Consider the following 6000-nt stretch of genomic DNA (forward strand, 5'->3'; position numbering starts at 1 on the left):
TAATGCCACATCAGGTCCTTGGTGACATTAATGAGAAAACAGGGGAATTACTGGAAAGTCCTGATTTAAGGCCAGATGAGAAATCCTTAACTGCTAGTGTGACTTCCCTCCCCACAAAAGAGTGCTCTCATAATACATCGAATTGTTGGATGTTGTTGTATATACTTTATACATAATCTTGCCCATGGTGGCAGAGCATTAACTTTAACATCTGTCTCCCTGACCTCACCAAAGTTCATAATCTTTGCCCTACTTACACTGTCTGAAGGGTGACTTGGCCTTTTTTTTTTTTTTTTAATTGAGACAGAGTCTTGCTCTGTTGCCCAGGCTGGAGTACAGTGGTGCGATCTCGGCTCACTGCAACCTCCACCTCTTGGGTTCAAGCGATTCTCCTGCCTCAGCCTCCCCAGTAGCTGGAATTGCAGGCACTTGTCACCACGCCTGGCTAATTTTTGTGTTTTTAATAGAGACAGGGTTTCACCATGTTGGCCAGTCTGGTCTCGAACTTCTGAGCTCAGGTGATCTGCCCGCCTTGGCCTCTCAGAGTGCTGGGATTACAGGCATGAGCCACCATGCCTGGCTGATGACTAAACTTTTGAGGTGTGGCACAGGACAGAGAAAGACTTATTTTAAAACATCTTGTCTTCAACCCAGAAGAAGAGGGGACTGGCTTTTAGAGCCCTCAATGTAGCAAGAAGAGCCTGAATCAGTAGGAGTGATAAAGAAGGTATATAAGATACTACAGAAACATCTGTACCGGTTGCCTGGGTGAGTATAAAGAAAAAGAAGGAATTGACTTTCAAGAAAAATAATTGACATTTGATAGTCTTAAGAGACAAAAGTCAAAACAGGGTAGATTCAGTCTTAATAGGAGACAAATTTAGCAAGCAAGCTGAGATCTTAGGTCTACATTTTAGGCCAAGGAAAAGGAACTGATTGCATTTGTTTTTTAAGGTAGATTATATGCCAGTGCACAACATACTTAACATAAGTCTGATTAGCTTTATAATAATAATTTTGAAATTATTTTATTTGTAACTATCCTAAGCATTACCTTTTATTGTTAGATTATTATCTAATGCCCACAAATGATAGATAGCATTTGAAAGTAATTGCTGGCAGGGCATCGTGGCTCATGCCTATAATCCCAGCGCTTTGGGAGGCCATGGTTGATGCGTCACATGAGGCCAGGAGTTCAAGACCAGCCTGGCCAACGTGGCAAAACCCTGTCTCTACTAAAAATATGAAATAATTAGCTGGGCGTGGTGGTGCACATCTATAATCCAGCTACTCAGAAGGCTGAAGCATGAGAATCGCTTGAATTGAGGAGGTGGAGGTTGCAGTGAGCTGAGATCACACCACTGCATTCCAACCTGGGGGACAGAGTGAGACACTGTCTTAAAAAAAAAAAAAAATTGTGAGGCCACCCTTGGTAGCCTGTAATCCCAGCACTTTTAGGAGGCCGAGGCAGGAGGATTGCTTGAGGCCAGGAGCTAGAGGCTAGGCTGGGCTACATGATGAAACCCCTGTCTCTAAAAATAATTTTTTTAAAAAATTAACCAGGTGTCTGGCACACACCTGTAGTCCCAGTTACTCAGGAGGCTTAGGTGGGAGGATCACCACTTGAGGCCAAGAGATCAAGATCAGCCTGGGTAACATAGCAAGACCCCCACCTATAGGAAAATAAAATCCCAAGTTTTCAGTTATTCACCCACTTTAGGTTTCCACCTTCCTTAGAAAGTAAAGTAGTATAAATTATTTCTGAAATTTGTGAAAACGATGTACCACATAACCCTCTCAAACCAGGTTGCTTCTACTCCAGTGACTTCATTCCTAAGGGGCAAAGTAACTCGAATGATAGGTGAGCTCATGACATGGTTTAGCTCCATATCAAACTCTGGATTTGGGAAAATTGCTACTGATTTATTAAACACTTGAATTATTATATGCTAGGTCAGAATTTAGCAACTAAACTCTCAGGAATTTGTAAACCTCCTTTTAACATAGAGAAGTGAGTCCAGGCTGGGCATGGTGGCGCCTGTAATCCCAGCTTCTCAGGAGGCTGAGGCATGAGAATTGCTTGAACCTGGGAGGTGGAGGTTGCAGTGAGCTGAGATCACACCACTCTACTCCAGCCTGGGCAACAGAGGGAGGCTCTGTCTCAAAAAAAAAAAAAAAAAAAAAAAAAAGTGAATGTACCGTAAAGCCTATTTACACCTCTCCATCACACATAATTGCCTATACATTATGCCCAGTGCCTGGCCCCTATTGGATTTCTGACAAGTTTTAATGTTGTTAGGTTAAGAGAGAACCTGTTCCTCAAGTTTAGTCTTATCTCTACTATTTAAATTTTTCATGAAGGAAGGCTGTGCTAAGGTGATAACCTCATTTCTGAAGAACACTTACTTTAAATAGGAAATGTTCAATTGGTTTTCCTCATTCTATGAAAACTCGAAAAGGCAACAAAAATACTCACTATTCTCTGGTTCATTTGATAACAATATTGTGGTAGTCTAGGCATTTCTCCCGTGTCCCAAGCACAACTTATCTGACCACATCTATACAACAGACATTCTGTGGCGAACTCTCTTTGTTTTGTTCCATGCTCCCACTGTATGGCCAGTGAAAGGGCAAATGGAAGTAAAAAGGATAAGAGGACACATTAGATAGCTTTGATTGCTGCATTCTTTTAAAAAAGTTAAATGAGGCCGGGCGCGGTGGCTCAAGCCTGTAATCCCAGCACTTTGGGAGGCCAAGACAGGCGGATCACGAGATCAGGAGATTGAGACCATCCTGGCTAACATGGTGAAATTCCGTCTCTACTAAAAAAAAATACAGAAAACTACCCGGGAGAAGTGGCGGGCGTCTGTAGTCCGAGCTACTCGGGAGGCTGAGGCAGGAGAATGGCGTAAACCCGGGAGGTGGAGCTTGCAGTGAGCTGAGATCCGGCCACTGCGCTCCAGCCTGGGCGACAGAGCGAGACACTGTCTCAAAAAAAAAAAAAAAAAAAGTTAAATGACTGAAAAAGATTTTACAAATGACATCAAAACTCAAGGGTTCATCTAAAAGTATCTAAGGGTTAACTAGTTCCCTTTCTCCACAAACTCTGCCCATGTAGGTAAGTTTTATTTTTCAGAGGAATAAGAAACATGCAGTTATTTGCATTTATAATATTTTGTGAAAGTTCTGGGTTTTGTTTTTGTGTTTTTTTTTTGTTTTGAGACAGAGTCTCACTCTGTTTTCCACCTAGGCTGGAGTGCAGTGGCACAATCTCGGCTCACTGCAAGCTCCGCCTCCTGGGTTCACGCCATTCTTCTTTTTCAGGCTCCTGAGTAGCTGGGACTGCAGGCACCTGCCACCACGCCTGGCTAATTTTTTGTATTTTTAGTAGAGACAGGGTTTCACCATGTTAGCCAGGATGGTCTCGATCTCTTGACCTGGTGATCTGCCTGCCTTGGCCTCCCAAAGTGCTGGGATTACAAGCTCGAGCCACCGTGCCCAGCCAAAAGTTCTGTATTTTTATGAGCTTCGGGTGGTCTTAAATAACCCATAGCATTTGATTACTAAGAATATATCCTCTTGGCCAGGCATGGTAGCTCACCCCTGTAATCCCAGCACTTTGGGAGACCAAGGTGGGCGGATCACGAGGTCAGGAGTTCGAGACCAGCCTGACTAACATGGTGAAACCCTGTCTCTACTAAAAATAGAAAAATTAGCCGGTCGTCGTGACGCACGTCTGTGATTCCAGCTACTCAAGAGGCTGAGGCAGGAGAATCGCTTGAACCCAGGAGACAGAGGTCGCAGTGAGCCGAGAAGCGCCACTGCACTCTGGTCTGGGCAACAGGGCGAAACTCCATCTCAAAAGAAAAAATATATTCTTTTAAAACTCCTTTGCTTTTATGCTAATACCCTTTTCTAGTTGGTTTCTTCAGCTTCTTAAATGTTGAATTTCCCAGTGTTGTGTCCCCACCAATGTTAAGTTATCCATTTTACTAACTGCAATAATCAATTCCCATACCCTTACCTGTCAATGACTCTAGAATTTGTAATCTCTGAACTCAACTGAAATTACTAGATACATTACTTGTCCTATGAAGTGCCTCAAACTAAACAAATTTAAAAGTGTAATCCCAGCACTTTGGGAGGCTGAGGCAGGCAGATCACTTGAGATCAGGAGTTAGAGACCAGTGTGGCCAACATCGCAAAACCCCGTCTCTACTAAAAATACAAAAATGAGCCAGGCATGATGGCACGTGCCTGTAATCCCAGCTGTTTGGGAGGCTGAGGTGAGAGAATTGCTTGAACCTGGGAGGCAGAAGTTGCAGTGAGTCCAGATCATGCCACTGCATTCCAGCCAGGGCAACAGAGCAAGATTCTATCTCAAAACAAAACTTTTTTTAGATAATGGTTAAAACCATTTTCCAGCGTAATTCATAAAATCAAACATTTTTCCAAAAATATGTTTCCAGAAAAATGTTTTTAAAACACTGTTCATTCACCAGAGATTTGAGGGTAAAGTCAAAACACATTGTGACGTGCCAGGTCCTTCATCTGACCCCTGCTTTAACCTCCCAAAGTGTTAGGAACATCATGAACACTGCTTGAAACCAGAATAATCCAAGTTTGAATACCTGGTTTTCCACTCCAAGAAAGACTTTTAGGTAGTTTGCTTTCTGGGACTCAGTTTTATGTTCCATACAATTGGCAAAATATTAACTATATAGTGGTGTTAAGAATTAGATATAAAACCTTTCAGGAACAATTATTGACTTGTAAGCCCAATTTTTTTTGGTCCAGAAAATAACACATTCCCTTTTATTTGTTACATGTGTTCCTATCATGCTGTCATGTTCCTGTTCCTCTTTTCCATTAGCATATGAGATCTTGATAAACACGATGTTTTTCATCTTTGTGGCTAAAGTGCACAGTTCCTGGCATGTAATAGGCATGCAGTTTTGTTGCACAAATAAATAGATAATCTGCTTTGATGCCAAATGCCTGAAAATGTTGCCATAGTATGTGTTTATTACAATAGAAAGGCCGTTGAATATAAAATTTGATGCAAATGGTCTGGTTGATTCTATACCATCATAAGACTTCAGAGGGTTTTCCCACACTTTTCAAAAACATGTGTCTATTATGTTGCAAGCTAGAAGGACTAGTCCCTACTGTATTCATTTATAATCTAGTTTGGGATCAAGCCACATCAGAATATAACCAAATACTGTAAGCATTCAGCCAGATATCCCAGTTCATGGGGTAGTGTGTTTCACAGAAGAAATACAAATTTTGGATTAGGAGGCAGATAGTTGTGGGTTTCATTGGGAAAGGGTGGGGCAGTAGAGTACAACATATTTGCAGTCAGCATGGTTTTGTGTGTAAAAGCATAAAACAGGAACAGAGATAATGTTTTAAGTAAACTAATTTCACTGGGCTTGTGTGACCTAGTACATTGAGAGATGAGACTGGAAAGGGGGTGGATTGGACCACATAATTTTATTTTTAATTTGGACTCTTTTTTTCTGTGAATCTTAAGCCACGACTTTCTCTATTTTGTTTCTTTTATATTTAAGGAAACAGTCTGAGAGAAATGACTGAGTCGCAGTGTAATAGGGGACAGAGCCAGGCCTGAACCTAAATATTGCTGTTCTACCTCTAAGTTGAAAATAGGACAGTCAGTAAAAGTCTGTTGTATACTGGGTTATAAGATCTCATTTCTAATCTAACTTAGATGGAATCAAGGTTAGAAAAAGTACTTGATTCTTACCACATTTTTTTCTTACTGGTTGTACATAGAAAGAGATTGGCCTGGCACAGTGGCTCAATAATCCCAGCACTTTGGGAGGCAGAGGTGGGTGGGTCCCTTGAGTCTAGATCAGCCTGGGCAACATCGTGAAACCCTGCCTCTACTAAAAATACAAAAATTAGCTTGATGTGGTGGCATGCTCCTGTAATCCCAGCACTTTAGGAGGCTGAGGCGAGCGGATCTCTTGAACCTGG

The sequence above is a fragment of the Papio anubis genome, chromosome 4, assembly GCF_008728515.1.
Source record: "Papio anubis isolate 15944 chromosome 4, Panubis1.0, whole genome shotgun sequence".
Taxonomy (NCBI): domain Eukaryota; kingdom Metazoa; phylum Chordata; class Mammalia; order Primates; family Cercopithecidae; genus Papio; species Papio anubis.